A 16,557-nucleotide genomic window follows, 5' to 3' on the forward strand; every position below is an offset into this window, starting at 1 on the left:
AAGCAGGCCTGCTTCTGGCAGATCCTGTTTTACCTGCATTTAATTATATAATTTCTTGTGTTGTCTCAGAGTCTCCACACATTGTTCAATTTCAAGAGCAGTATACCAAAACAATAAACTACCTAATCGACTTGCTAATCTTATAAATATTGTTTTATTTTGCTGTTTCTTTTCAAATGTTATTAGATTAAAAATAATATTTAAATTGAAATTTACTATGCGTCCTAAGGTTAAACAGAAAATTAATATCTTTCTAAATTAGAAAAAAATTGAACTTATTAAATTCTAACTAAATAAAGAAAATACCTCGATAGTTGAAACTCACAGAATGGCTAGAGTCCCTTTTTCAAGGGCTCACCTCTGCTCCTGCAAATTGAGACCACTGGTTTCACCACATCCAACCACCTCCATGTTTAAATACATAATAACCTTAGCTGTAATTTGAGGGGAAATATGCTGGCTTTACACATTTTTTTTAAATATATTTTTGTTTGTATATTGCTGATCAGTATGTTTGGCCTGAATTCTGTTTAGCACAGAGAAGCTAATTTATTGTTAGGTTTTTGGCTTACGTCCTCTATTCGTCAGTGCAAACCTTTTTTTTTTTTTTTTCCATATAACCCTTCAGGGTTTGATGAAAAATAGATTTCCAAACATGCCCAACCTGCCAAACAGGAATAAAAGCTTCCAGTGGAAGCATCACGTTCCCTTGAAATAGCAGTGTTTTAGCTTGTGTGAGCGTATTTGACTCTTGAAAAGAAATGAGATCGTGTTTCATTTCAGGAAGATATATGCGTCAGGTAAGAAACTAAAACAAATAAACTTCCTATACTTAACCACATAGCATGATATTTCGATTCAAATATATCATTGAGGCAAAATAGCTCTTTAATTATACTGTGATACAAAAATGGTAGATGATTTTAAAATCAGAGTGAGTTTGTGCCGTATTTTGAAACAGATATCTGGCTTGTAAATATTCCCCAAAATCTACAACTAGAAGATTTATCTTTCCTGAATAAGCTAGTCTTTCTCTCTTTTCCCCTCTCCCTCTGCCTTTTTCTTTCTTTCTCTCTCCAGCTAGCTGACACCACAGATTGCATTTGATATCATACCATTTCATCAGAGCCTAGAGCTAATTATTTCATTCATGTCTGCTGGTAGATTTTTCTTAGTGTACACTTTTAGTGTCTTGAAGCTCGTGCCCCTAGCCTGTAGATGTCATCCCCAAGGTCGCTTCCAGAGGAAATTCTTGTTAAATGGAAGGTGGAATTGCTTAATATATGGGATCCAAACTAGCAGTAACTCCTGCTGGAGAGAAGCTCTGTTCTATTTCCATTTCCTCCCTCAGTGCTGGGCTCCGTCTCTCTGCTGTCTGCCTCTCTCTGTATTGGTAGTTCACTGAGACCAATGTGAACCTATTGTGTGTCCCAGTTGCTCCTTTATGTTCTTGTCTGATGAACAATTCTATTTCTGAAGCTTGGGATTAAGTTAGAGATAAGATATACCCCATTCTTTCAAACTAATCATCATATATAACTTGTACATAGTGATCACCTTTTTAAATGCATTAGCTAATGTAATTTTTGCATATTAGGAAACAGACTGAGAGCGAGGTTAAAGAACACATACCACTCATGTAATTAATAGTGTTATTAAGAGCTTGGATTTTAATCAAGGTTTTCTTATTCCAACTCAAGGGCTCTTTCTATGACATGTTATTTATTTTCCACGCATATCTATCTGCCATCTAAACCAGGTAAAAAGCAAGTTTGTGAATTGAGCATAAGAAAATAGCTCACCATGTGTGAGCTGGCAAAAAAAAAAAAAACAACGACAACTTCTACCGTCTATAGAAAGGGTTCATAGTAAGTAGGTGAGTCTTCACTGATTCATTGAATAAGCAAGATCCTGTGATGCCATTGTGAACCCCAATGCTATGGTTTCACTTTTTCTTCTGCCAGAGCTGGAGTCATTTTAGTCGTGAGGAAGCTCTCTTCAAGGAAGCAAAACATGGTACAATTCTCTTAGAGCTTAGGAAGAAAACATGAAGTCATCATTTCCAATCTAGAAAAGCATCGTATTATATTTCTAATTAAATTATTGCTGTTTTCCAAATGTATGATCTGATGAAATGGTATACAGATAATCATAGCAAAAGAAAAAAAGAATGATTAAATTATTTAGGCATAAATCCATGTTAACCATTATGAGCTCTTAGCAATAGACCTTTTTTGACAAAACTCATGCATTTTAAATTATTATGATTTATTTTTCTGTTGACTAAAATATTTTCAAGAGTTTTTCAGCTGTAAAATAAGAGTGATGTGTATCTTTGAATTTCTTATGCAAAAATATGTATTTTTCTTGGCAACCTTATTTTTTATCACAAAGGTTTTCTAATTTTATTGTGGTTTTTCACTGTGCAAGTTATTTAAAAATGTTTTTTAAGTTTAAAAACATGAGTTCTGTAACTTATCTTATTTTTACTGATTTTGACTACATTGGGGACAGAAAAAACAGTCTGTATAATACTGACTTTGAATTATATTAAAATTAGCCAAGTATATGATCAATTTTCATAAGCCATCTTGTCCTTAGAAAGGTGTAAATTCCAATACTGGTTATAGTATCTTATATATGTTCATTGAATTAAGCTTGTTAATTGTATATTTTTGATCACTCTACAAATGATGTGAGATTACTATTTCTTCCATTATAAATGCGGCTATAGCAGTATCTCCTTGTAGCAATACAAACTGTTGCCATTTAGATTTCAAATGAATTATTTTTAAGTGTAAATCTGTGACATGCACCTGGTGAACTGAATCTTTACCTCATAAAGTGTTATTCTTTACCTCCTGAATTATTTTTTCCAATAGGTCTGTTTTGTCTTTTTAATGTAATGACATCAGTTTTTTATTGTTGTTGATATTATTACAAATTGTGATACCTTTTTTCATCTTTTTAATTTTAAGCAGTCATTATCCTTATCCTTCAATTTCTGGTATATCTGTAATAAATCTCATTTGGCTTTTTTTCTTAATAAAATGTAACAATCTATAGATTTTATATGACATAACCAATTTACATTTATGTGTTTCTGATATATACCTTTTCATTCCTTCCTCTTAGAGAACATTTATAGTTGTGCTTCAACCGAAGATAGGACAAGGCAATTGTCTGACTTCAGCTGATTGAAACCAGTGCCACCCTTTTCTCATCTTCTCTTCTCACTTAGGAACTTCTTCCAACTTGCTTGATGTTTGTTGTTTTGTTATTGTTTTCATTCTTCTCTTTCCACCAGTAGAAAATATACCCTGTATTATCTGAATATACATTTATTATCTAAAAATTTAATATGCATTCTTCAAAAATCAAAATTTATATCTGTACTTTCTCAATATAAAAATTTTTGAAGTTGGATTGCTCGACCCCCACTTATAGAGCATTATAGTCTAGCATTTAATTATATCTTACTTATTTTGCTTTCCAGATTAGAAATTGTTGTTATTGCTTATATAGTCAACGTTAGTTCAGAATTAGCCACATATTTACTATCATGTTCACTCATCTCCCCTTCTGGTATTTTCAGACCTTCCCTGGGATAATTTTCCTTCCACTCTTAAGCACATTCTTTAAAAATTTCCATTAATGGTAATGTTCTAGAGATAAACAGGTTATGAGAACACATTTTTACTTTGTTCTGCTTTTCGAAATGCGGTTTTGTTGGGTATTGGCTTATATTCGTCATCTTTTTTCTTCCCCCGAGATCACATTGGCTTCCTCCTTTGTTGTGATATTTTTCCTTAGGTCCCATTATGATTACTTTCTTGTTACTGTGCATCTTTGAGTAGAAGTCATTTTTTTTTTCTGGAGACAGCTATTTTTTGGAATATTGCATTTGAGAACAAAAGAAGAAAATGAGCTGTGTGAGCAGACAGGCTGAATTCAGATCTATTGTTTCTGAGCAGTTTCTCATCAACACTAAGCCTTGTGAGAAAACTCTTTCTGGGCGTGGGGAGAAAAACCATCTACCTGGCTCACAGTGCACAGTGTCTTCTGCAGATTGAGATCAGCGTCACCACTCTTTTCTCTTCTGTCTTACCAGACTAATTACAGCTGTAAAAGCCTGCATGGGACATATGAACACTTGCTCATTCAGCAAGCCTTTTCCTCAATGATTTTGAGAATTCTCTTTCTTAGAGTCTTCATAACATTCTCATCTCAGAGTACTGAAATAATTTTATAAGCATCAGCTTGATTATTTCATGGTTATGAGCATTTCTATATTTTTGCATATACACATATATAGCTATTTATTCAAACTCCAAGGAGAAAAGCCTTCTCCAGAATAATTAGTGGCAAATTTTTCTTTAATCTGTACTTTGGCCACTTGGGCTCTGGTTAAATCCCTTTCTCAAATATGTCCTTGATACTTGGTTTCTGATGTGAGCAAATTATTTTTTACATTTTAAGTATGTTCATTTATGCTTCATCATTTAGGAAAGTGTGAATAAATCCAAAATTAAATGCAAAACAAATGTTTTTGTATGATTTATTGATAAAAGGATTCAATTTTTAGCAGATGGAAAAGGTAAATATATAAAGTATAAATATAAAGTTAATATTAGTTAATAAATTGAGCTGGTTATAAAATTCCAGAAGTTTCCATTAATTCATCTTAAAATACACACTTTTATCTGCTTCATAAATGCCTATATATATTATAATTTATGTAAAAATTTCAATAAAATGGTCTTGATGCTTTTAGCCTACAGTTTTCTGTTACTAATATTGCCTTTCTTGCTTCATTCTGCATGTCGCTCTGTGTGTGTTTGTGTAGGTGTGTATGTTGGAGTAATATATTTGGCAATACTTTTAACTTTGCTTTAATTTTTTTATGTGTTTCTGCTACAAAAACTATGCAATAGGCCGGGCACGGTGGCTCATGCCTGTAATCCTAGCACTTTGGGAGGCTGAGGTGTCCATATCACCTGAGGTCAGGAGTTGGAGACCAGCCTGGCCAACATGATGAAACCCTGTCTCTACTAAAAATATAAAAATTAGGCAGTCGTGGTGGCAGGTGCTTGTAATTCCAGCTACTCGGGAGGCTGAGGCAGAAGAATCGCTTGAACCCGGGAAGCGGAAGTTGCAGTGAGCCAGATCGTGCCATTGCACTCCACCCTGGGGAACAAGAGTGAGACTTCGTCAAACCAAAACAAAACAAAAACACTATGCAATAGAAAATTTATATTTGCATAATGTTCTTAATCCTATTAACTGCTTATATTTATCATAATTAGATGTCAGTGATCCTAGAGGGCCTGTTCTCTTTGCTATTCTTAAAACATACTTTTAATTTCCTATATTTCTGCTGAATATAATGTAAATGTTATCACATTTTGATTCCTCTAGTGTTTTGGAAAATACGGACGGTATTTTTCTCCAACTAATAGGTCTATAATACTTAATAACTCTATAGATACAAACAAATATATATGAACTTTTTAAAAAAATTGATAGAAACAGAACAGCATATTTTATCCCCTTTCCTCTAGTAAGACAGAAAATTTACCATGCCTTTCAGTTTTAGTTGAAATATAATCTAAGACTCTTCATCTTGCTCATTAATATGGAGTAAATTTTGAAATTATTAAATTATATTTGCAATCATTATTTAGACCTAGTCAATGTTAACTGATTTTTAAAGAGTTACTATTAGTTCCCTCTTACTGAGTTCTTATTTTGCTTAAAAATTTGTGGCCTGATGCACGTTACTCATTAGAAGTGTCCAAAGGTTTGTGAGCACTTACATATGTTCGAATATGTTTTAGCTGCTCTCACATACAAAACACAAACTGAATTCTTGGTATAGAACATATTTACCTTTAGAACTATGTAGACATAGTTCCATTATCTTAAGGCAGTTTGTCTTTAAAAGTAAACTGTGTGTCCAGATGGATTTTTCTTTCTCCTCCTCCTTTTTCTTCCTCTTCTCTTCCTCTCTCCCTCCCTCCCTTCTTCCTCCTCCTCCTCATTCTCTTCTTTTTCTTCATTGTTTTCATGTTGAGTAAATGCTTCATTGTGAAATTATCACAGTATACATATATTTTCTGGTTATGTAGATATGTGCCATATACATATGCAGATGTGATATGCATATTCAGGGTTTTCTTTTTTTGCCATCTTCAATGTTGGTTGTTTCTACTTTTTCTGATTTATTTTTAGGATTTCCATAATATAGGGATAGTTCTCCTTTCTATGAATGTTACAATTGTAGTATCACTTCTTATACATTTCTATCACTTGTTCCTCTTATTCTGTATTCATAGTATTTCTCAATTTTTATTTCAAAATTTAGTTTTCTGATGTATAAATTCTGCTTTAAGGAATATTTTAAATATGTGACTGAATTTTCAGGTTCTTCACATCTCAGTATCTCATTAAGCTCCATTTTATTGACATCTGCCTCTTATTCAATTTCTTTTTATCATTTTGTTTTGCTACTTTTTAATTTTATAGAGTATTTAATAGAACACGTGATTTCTTAATTTTATAAATCACATATGTTTTTATAATAATTACTTCATTATACATAGCATTTATTTTTCAGAAGTAAGATCTTTTATGTCTTGATAAGCATTCACTTTATTTCTTGTAGTATATTCCCACATCTATATTAACACATTTTTCCCAAGTACTCATCCTTTGAATTCTCTCCATTGATGACTCATAAATAATGTCTGCAGCTTATCTTGCCTGGTTCCTCTCATTATTGACCTGTTAGAGCATGTTTCTCAGATTTTCAACTAAAGGGATGGTAAATATGAACAGACTTCATCTGGTTTCTGGTCACTAGCAGTCACTTAATTTCTCTAAATTCTGGACTTCATCTATATTGCTTTCATTGTCTGATTGACTATTTTGAGAAGGTATACATATCTAGGTAATTCTAGTCAATATGTAGTCCTTCTTTTGCCAGTAGTGTACTGTTTTTGTACTTTCTCATGGCATTTTTTGTATCCCAAATATTCATCCCCCATTCCTACATGAGGCAAAACATCCCCCATTCCTACATGATGCACGTCACCATAGACGCGACATTTTGCATTAATGCAAATTTTAGTCTTAGAAAGCATGTAGAAAGGTAAGTGGCCATGTGGCCCTCGTTGCTACTGAAAGGTGTTGCTGTGCAACAGAGCAACATTTTTAGAGTGGTGGAGGGAATTGATCAGACCCTGTATCTCTCAATCCAGCAGTAGCAGGAAAATGAACCATCTCTTTACCATTTTTTTCAGGCTGGCATATTTATTCTCCTCCACATACTAAGCAAGTGCCAGCCAGTACGTGTGGATGTTTTCCTTCCATTTCTGTTTAATCCGTTTTGACTGACATATGATAAAAATTTAGTTGGCTGAATGCATGTCAGTCTTTGTGGTTGGCAATGCTATACTACCAATGAGTTTTTTGTTTGCTTATTCAATTCATAAAATATTTGCTTAATTTTTTGAAGTATGTTACCAGCCAGATACCATTCTACAGCAAGTCAACTGTATTGGCATTAAGTATCTTGATTTTTATTGTTATTATTATTATGATTATTCTAAGATTAGAGATATCATTAAGGATATTATTTCCTAAAACCACAGTCTATTTGACCAGCTTTTAATTTTATAATTTGTAACCTTTTTCAGGTTGTTGCAAAGTTTTCTGAATTTTTCTACCTATCTGTTCTTTCACTCAGCCTTCCCATACTAATTCATTTAACTCTTATACTACATTGATTTTTACATGAATTCCCACTGTTGTGTTTCCTATGCAGTGAATCATATGACATAATTCAGATTTTAATTTTTTTAATGTTTTAAATAGTGATAATAAAATATGGTTATTCAAACAGTGCATATTAGCCATATTTTAAAAAGTAATTTTATGTGGTATATATCATTGTGTGTGCTGTGTTCTCAGAAGCATTAAAAGTACCAGTATATTCACCTTATTATTGGTTTTACCTACATTTACCTTTCAAAAAAAATTCTAGCTCTTTCTCTAAATCATATTCATATCAAATATATCATTCACCATAACAATAACTTTGTCGAAGATTCAGTCGAAAGTTAGATTTCTTTCTTTCTTTTTTTTAAGCAGAGTCTCACTCTATCACCCAGGCTGGAGTGCAGTGGTGCATATCGGTGCCCCAACCTCCACCTCCCGGGCTCAAACAATTCTCATGCCTCAGCCTCCCAAGTATCTGGGATTATAGCCGTGCATCACCACGCCTGGCAATTTTTTTTTTATTTTTTAGGAGAGATGGGGTTTTGCCATTTTGACCAGGCTGGTCTTGAACTCCTGGCCTCAAGTCTATCCTCCTGTCTCAGCCTCCCAAAGTGCTGGTATTACAGGCGTGAACCACTGTGCCAGCTGAAACTTAGATTTCTTAAGAACCTATATCCTCATGCTAACAATTATGTTAGTATTAGACATCATTAAGTAGTTTTTCATATTTTTGATATTTTGAATAATTAATTCACCTATAAATTTTATTTTTTTGGTGAAAAACATCCACATGTTTCTAGCCACTAGAACAGCAATAGATACATCAGGGTATGTGTAGTTTATCTCCCGTCTCCTGCGTCTGGCAGAGGGCAGTAATGAAGCATTACCTCCCCTAAGTTTTCCTCATCCATACAAGTCTTCTCAAACCATGTCCTGGCAAGTGACTACCATGTACTGGAAAGTGACTACCATGTAATGAGATTTCATTTAAGAGCTATAACTATTTACCACTTTGGTTTCAGAACAATATTAGAGTTCTCCAAAGAAGAAACTATTATGGAATTATTTGTTTCTGCTACTTACTTCCATTCACAGTGAAATATTCATAAAAACCTTTTGCATGAGTGGAAAATTTTGCTGCATTACATTGGTAACTAACAATAACAGTTACACAAAATGGAAATAAAGATTACAATATACATTATCAGTTAAAATGCATAGAATCAGTTAAATAAAACAGACAAAATTAATGGATTAAGGGATACATCCAAATAGCAATTATAAAATGATGTGGCTACTATTTGTCAGACACTGATAAGTTACTTTTTTTTTTTTTTTAAATGGCATCTCGCTCTGTTGCCCAGGCTGGAGTGCAGTGGCGGGATCTTAGCTCACTGCAACCTTCACTTCCCGGGTTCAAGCAATTCTCCTGCCTCAGCCTTCCATGTAGCTGGGATTATAGGCGTGAGCCACCATGCCCTTCTAATTTTTGTATTTTTAGTGAAGATGGGGTGTCACCACGTTGGCCAGGCTGGTCTCAAACTCCCAACCTCAGGTGATGCACCCACCTCGGCCTTCCAAAGTGTTGGGATTACAGGCATGAGCCACTGAGCATGGCCCAGCAAGTTTTTGTTAAATAATAGTTATTAACACTATGGAAGGTAGTTATTAATATCTTTATTTTTATTAATAATGAATTTGAGATGTTAGAAATGTTTATTAATTTATGCAAAGTCATGCAGCTATTAATGAAGAGTAAAGATGAAACTCTCTTGAGCCCATTTTTTTTTTTCTCATTAACCCCTGTTACCTTTGACTAAATGGTGCTGAAATTCTGCTGTAGTTTTGTAGAATTATGTTGAGCTTAGGCAATAACATTAAATGTGGCCCAAGGACTACTATTGTTTTCAAGGAAAATCTGCAGTGGCTTAGTTCCCAAGTGAGGTAAAACTTATCAGTTAAACCAGTCCCAATGGTTTTGGACCAGTATTCTATAAAATGTAGGCTAGCTCTACAATGATCTATAGTTTTACTCTAATTCTAGACAATTTAAAATAACAGAAAATAGTCTATTGTGGGTACTTTATGGTTAAAAGATATAATGCTTTATAAATATAAATGCCCTTAAGGGATAGTTTCATATTCCAAAAATGTAACTTTGACATGCCTGAAGTTGTTTACTAACATACCAACTCCTTTTATTATTAAATTATATACATTTTAAAAGGCATTTAAATTAAAAATATAATTTTAAGAACTACATCCGGATTGATTAGTATTTTTTTCCCATAAAAGCAAGAAGAGCAACAGAATCTCAATTTGAGAAATACAAAGTGGGACACATTGTTTCACTTGAGATTTAATCTATGCAAGATGTTTTGCTGATTTTTTTTAGGCTTCTTTTACACTCTTTTTGTAAGGAAGACTTGGCTCTCCCTTAGGACTCTGTTCTTTTGCAACACTCTAGTGGAAGCTCTTCATTGTCCCATGCCTCACATACCAAGGAAAAGGAGACAGGCCCACGTTCTTCTAAATGACTGTTGACTACCAGGCCACTCCTTTTCAACACAGTATAAAATTCCACTCCTTACAGTCCCCAGACATCCTTCTCTACTGCCCCATGTCTCTTCTACTTGCTGACCTCCTCTGACCTTGTTCCTCCACATCTGTTAGAGACTTTTCTGCTAGTTACACTTGGCTCAGCATTTTCATTTCACACACTAACTCCAGCCTTCCCAGAGAACTTCAAAGCCATTCAATCATGATTTTTCTAAATAAGGTCATTTACTCCTTTTAGTAATAAAATACTCATGTTTTTCCCTAGGCCCATGGCAAACAAAATAAGAGACTGCATTTCCAGCCCTCCTGTTGTTACACATTTAGGGCAATGAGATGTGAGAAGAAGTGATATCTGCAGTTCTCAATCAGGTCCTTAAAAGGAAGCAGCTTGCTTTTCACTTATTTTCCTCTTACCAGGACCACAAGTGGACAAAGTGAGATGGCAGTGGGCTTATTATTTTTCTCCTACCTCTCAGACTATTCTGTACTTTTCTTGTTGGGGTCCATCCATCATTATATACCGATTGTCTCTTATACTGAGATTTTATTCTCGTATTGATATCTCTTCTTAATCTCTTAACCTTCTTTAAAAGAGGCTTTTGGAATAAACCATAAGATATGTCACCTCAATTCAAGACCCACATGTAACAACTGCTTATTCAGCATCTTCATGTAGATTTTGTACAAGTCCTTCAGTTTCATACATCCAATGAATCATGCTACCAATACTTTTTAAATTGATGATAGTTGCAACTACACAAAATAAAGGCACAGCTTGATGTGCTATTAGAAATTGAACAACCTTGTAATCACCTCCCATGTCTAGAAATTTCCTAATGTCCAGAAAGCCCTGCTTACTCTCCCAAACACAATGCCCTTTCTCTCCCCAAGGGTAAACGTTCTTCTGACATCACTTCTGTACTTTTCTATATAATTTCTTCAAGCAAGTGTTTATTCCTAAATTGCATGGCTTTATTTTCCCTTATTTTGGAGAGTAGGTATTTTAAAGTATTTTTTAATTAATGTATTTCTGCTCCATTTATTTTTTTCTAGAAATTTACTTCTTAAAGAAACCAAATTATTTTTTCTGTACAGATTTCCACCTGATTTAGTTTAACATGTCTCTGCCCTCTATATTTCCTGGGCATTGGTAATTAAATCTAGAGGCTTAATCAAATATATTCAAGTTCGAATTTTTGGCAAGATTTCTTCATGGTAGTTTTGAATTCTTTATCAGGAAGCACAAAACACCTGGCTGCCTCTCTTTTTGTGATATTAGCAGTCACCAATGCTTGATGCCTAGTTTTTATAATTCATTAGTTGCTGTAAAATATTGATAATGCAATTTCATCACTTTCTTCATTTATTTATTTCTCTTCTACAAAGAGAAACTTTGCCTCATCTATTACTTATTTATCCAGTGACAGCTTTATTTTAGCTATGACAAAATAAATGTTTGATTGTTTATTAACCCTGCATTGTACAAAGACAATTAATTCATTGTGCATGAATGTGTGTCATGTGAATTCATGGATATAGACATATTTGAGGCCAGTAAGAGCCTCTTTGAGTTAGCTCACAGGTTCTATTGATATACCCTCATATTCTTTGATGTCTTTCTTACTCATTAGAGTCACAGGACATCCCAGCTCATCGTATACATTATCTGCCCAAACCTAAAGTCAACTGGTCCACCAAGCAACCTTGCTTTCTTTTAGTAGGTAATGATGTTTGAGTGCCACAATCTGAATGTGAGGAATGCTCATTGTACTGAAATGAACATTACTTCTAGGACTTCCAAGGAACGAAGTTATGAGAAATGACACACACACACACACACACACACACAGAGAGAGAGAGAGAGAGACAGAGACAGAGAGAGACTCTGGGGATGCTAGAATTACTCATTTTTAAAATCCAGCATTACACACAAAATATTATTAGGATAAAAATTCTAATACAGTCACTTATATGATTAATAAAAAGTTTTCTTAAAAATGCATACATTATTTTCATGTCCTCCACCTTTTATTAAAGTTGAACTGTGTCTATGTTGTCAGTTCACACAGCCATATTAAACTGTCTTCAATATGTCCCTTATCTGTCTGAGGTCTCTAAGAAAACATGTTATATATTTAATTCTCACCAACAGTCTTTATGTTGATATATCTCTGTCATTTTGAGTGTCTGAAGCTTATTCTCCAGTATTTATTAATAAAAGTACATAAGAACAATATTTCCTGAGTTCCTGCATGTTTCCTCAGTTCTGGAGCCATGACAGCTTGAGAAGCTTTAATTTTGAAGTCAGTTTATGTCCTTGGTTCAGTTTTCTTTTCTTGAATATCTAAAATATATCATATTATTTTCTTCTGTCACAAGGTGTTGCTGCCAAAAAGTCTGGTGACAATTTTCCTTCCCATAAGAATGTAAGACCATTTTGGTCTTTTTCACTGCTGTGACTCATGACCTAATACTTTGTAACAAAGTGCCTTCTCATGTCTTCACCTGTCTTCATTCACTTCATCTTTCTCCTTTTATATTGCACATCTTTTTAACCCTATTTATTTATTTTTGAGATAGACTTTTGCTCTTGTTGCCCAGGCCAGAATGCAGTGACGTGATCTCCATTCACTGCAACCTCTGCCTTCCAGTGTCAAGCAATTATCCTGCCTCAGCCTCCCAAGTAGCTGGGACTACAGGCGTGCACCACCACACCCTGCTAATTTTTTTGTGTTTTTAATAGGGACAGGGTTTCACCATGTTGGCCAGGCTGGCCTCAAACTCCTGACCTCGTGATCCGCCCACCTCGGCCTCCCAAAGTGCTGGGATTGCAGTCGTGAGCCACGACTCCTGGCTTATCTTCTATTTTTCTTACTCCTGTTTTTCTTCCTTCTTATTTTTGACTTGACTGCCAAATTGATATCCTCTGTATGGAAACCAATTTAAGAACCTCCTCTTCCTCTTCTCAATCTGTCAGAAAAACTACTTCCTTCAAGTTAGCTTAGGAATCTTCTATTCTTGAAATCTTACCCCACTCACTTTGACACACTGAAATCTTCTTTTCCTAATGACATTGCTTACAGTTTTAATGTAAACAAATTCTCTGAGCAGCAAATAAATTATTGAAAATAATTTTCCAATCCTCTCATTCATTACTAAGAGAACACTCAGTAAAACAAGATTTAAACAGAGGAAGGGGATCTGCATATTTGTTGCACTAGACAAAGCAAACAGCAGCCACATCTTCTGATCAGTAAACGTTCTCATTGTCCTGGAATTCTCTTCAGGTTAGATTTGTCTGACAATAATTGAATCATTGTTTCTTCCTCAAATGCCACTAGGTTGTACTCATGCAGCCCCCATAGCGAGTGTCATATTTTAAGGGCTATCAGGATTCAGTCTGTGGGTTTCCTTCACTCTCCATGTCTTTCCCTGAAGCAAGCTTTATTCCCACAAATCATTTACCCCAAAGTTTTTATGTGAAAATAGGAGGCTACCTTTTTATTGTCTTATTACTCCTAAGACACACTCAGAGGCATTGAATGAATTACTGATTCAACTGCTTTATTATATTTAAGGTTGAAAGTTTAACAATGCTTAGGAATCAAAACATTCTTGAAACCAGGTCTAATGTCCTGCACAAAATTATATTTGACATATTGCACATTCTAAACAAAAACATACCCAGCATACAAACCTCAGATATGTTCTTCATGAATTTTATTTTTGCTTTTTCCAAGGCAAAATAAGCTTAATAATATTCTATATAAAATCCTACAAATAAAATGGAGCCTGTGTCTATTAAAGTGATTCCTATATTGTACAATAATATAAATTTGTGTCTATGACCTACTTGAAAGCCAGAGCTGTATTTTATATTTTTTGTATTCATTTTTGTATTCCAAGTGCTCTGTACAGTGCTTGACATATATACTTAAAAACATCTACTGAATAAACAAATGTGCAAATGAGTAATAGGCGTGTGAATAAATAAATGTATTCTTTCAAGTCAGTATCTCTCAAAAATGAGAATAAATGACAGCTTTGAATTTTCCATATGCAAGAATCTTTAGGCAGTTTAATGGGAAGTGAAGTTTCTATCAGATTGTATGTGAATAAGAAAACATCAATTGTTCGCATAAAAGGGCAGCTAATCAAGACTGTAAAGATTAATGTTTTTCCCAAGCAACTCTTGTCTTCACTTAAATAAAAATAGTATCAGAGCTTACATAAATAATAAAATGTTTACATTATCACTCAATTTCAAATTAGAAATGAAAAAAGTGAGATAATGTAAATAATAAAAGATAAATCTATCTATCTATCTATCTATCTATCTATCTATCTATCTATCTATTGTCTTCTCTATACACCAAATTGAACTGAGAAAGGTCAGATTTATGTCTTGCTAAAATATGATTTTCTGTGTGTGTGTCTGTGTAATACATACACTTGGTTCAGCAAGTGAGGAGATACCTGGGAATTTGTTGAGCAGATGAAGAGAGACTTGGGAATTTCAGAATATCCTTCCAGCTCAGAGCCCTCTCAGTAACCAGGTCAGCAGCCATAGTTATAGACTTCCCTTCCACCTCACTAAAAATACAGGTGGTTTAGCTCATTAAACATTGACACATCCTGTCTTGGCACAATCTCTATCTCCCATGACATTTATGTAAATTAAAACACTGGTAAATTTTATATTCCTAAAATTTGTTATCTGAAATAAAGTTCATTTTTATTTAATCCCATAATTTATTTCTTCCACACTTCTCTCATCTTCCTCCTGTAGATATTCTTAGTAATGTGGGCAGGACTTTTTAGATCAAGAACAAACATTCTCAGAAAGGTTCCTTTTTTGCTGTTCTTTTGTAAAATAAACATTTTTGTTCCTATTCTGAACATTGGAGTTATTTGAATGATACTTACACCTTTGTAGATTTAAAAAATAGAAGCAGCTGGCAGAGGCTGTCCTTTTCTTGATAGGTGGCGAAATTTTGTCTGTACTTTCTCTTTGAAGCCAGATAAGTAATTAATTAATCCTCAACAGAAACTGACCTCTTGCAAGTTGAACTGAATACAAGGTTATAAGCAATTATGGTACACTAAGGAGTTGTCAATAATACCACCTTTCAAATATCACTGTTTGAATTGAGCTGAACTTTACAACCAATAATAGAGAGCTGTTTTTTTTGCGTGGTCTCCTATACTTATTCTAGTCTCTGATTTTCCAGTTAATTTAGGAAATATCTTTCAGTTTATATATTGTATTTCTTTTCTATTGCTGCTGTAACAAATTATCACAAACTTTGTGGCTTAAAGCAACCCATTTATTACGTTTCGGTTCTGTAAGTCAGAAGTCCAACATGGGTCCCATTGTGCTAAGATCAAGATTTCATCAGGGCTGTATTCCTTCCTGGAGGCTCCAAGGGAGAGATCCCTTGACCATTCCAGCTTCTAGAGATGTCTTATGTTCCTGGCCATGTGGCCCCTTTCTTCATCTTAAAAGCCAGCAAAGTGGATTCAGTCCTCATATCACAGCAGTCTGATCTCTTCTCTCCTTCTCCCATTTTAAGGATCTTTGTGATTACACTGGCTCCAGTCAGATAATCTTTCCATTTTATGGTCAGCTAATTAGGAAACTTAATTTCATCTGCAGCCTTAAATCCTCTTTGCCAGGTAACTTACCATGGTCACAGGTTCCAGGGATCAAAACATGGGAATATGTGAGGGGACACAGTTTTGTCTATGAAATACATTTTCTATAGTTCTGCAGACTTACTTAAATCAGGGACTCTTAGACATGCCTTCTCAAATAGGTAACAATTGCTCTTAAACTACATGTGTAGTCTGTTTCAAAGTCGAAGTGTATGACTTTTAATTATTTTATATATTACTTCATAATGCAAAATGCAAACGTTTATTGGCTGGAACTAAATAACATTTTTGTTTGTTTATAAACTAAGAAATATTGTAGCTTCTAGAATATGATGGTAAAAAGAAGATTGAAAATTATTAGAAATTTCTTAAAACAATCAAATTTAATATTAAGAAATGGATCTGGAAGAGGTTGTGTTTTTATTACATTTTCAGTATGAAAAGATATTTCTCATTCTCCTTTATCTCATGATAATGAAATTTTTTCAGACAGGCTTCTAACCCATTTCAAGCTTGCTATGAGAAGTACTTGAAAAAAAAAGTTGTTATTAATAAAAATTAAAA

The 16,557-nt window shown here is 34.0% G+C and overlaps 1 protein-coding gene across 1 annotated transcript in view; it reads left to right on the forward strand.

Annotated features, from left to right (window-relative positions):
• Positions 1-740: 740 nt before the first annotated feature.
• PIK3C2G (phosphatidylinositol-4-phosphate 3-kinase catalytic subunit type 2 gamma) overlaps positions 741-16,557 on the forward strand; it is a 384,573-nt gene continuing 368,756 nt past the window's right edge. Inside the window, exon 1 of the mRNA XM_023226228.2 lies at positions 741-800. The gene's annotated coding sequence lies outside the window, so the exon portion shown is untranslated. The remainder of the gene's footprint in view (positions 801-16,557) is intronic.

Source organism: Piliocolobus tephrosceles, chromosome 10, assembly GCF_002776525.5.
Source record: "Piliocolobus tephrosceles isolate RC106 chromosome 10, ASM277652v3, whole genome shotgun sequence".
NCBI classification, from domain to species: domain Eukaryota; kingdom Metazoa; phylum Chordata; class Mammalia; order Primates; family Cercopithecidae; genus Piliocolobus; species Piliocolobus tephrosceles.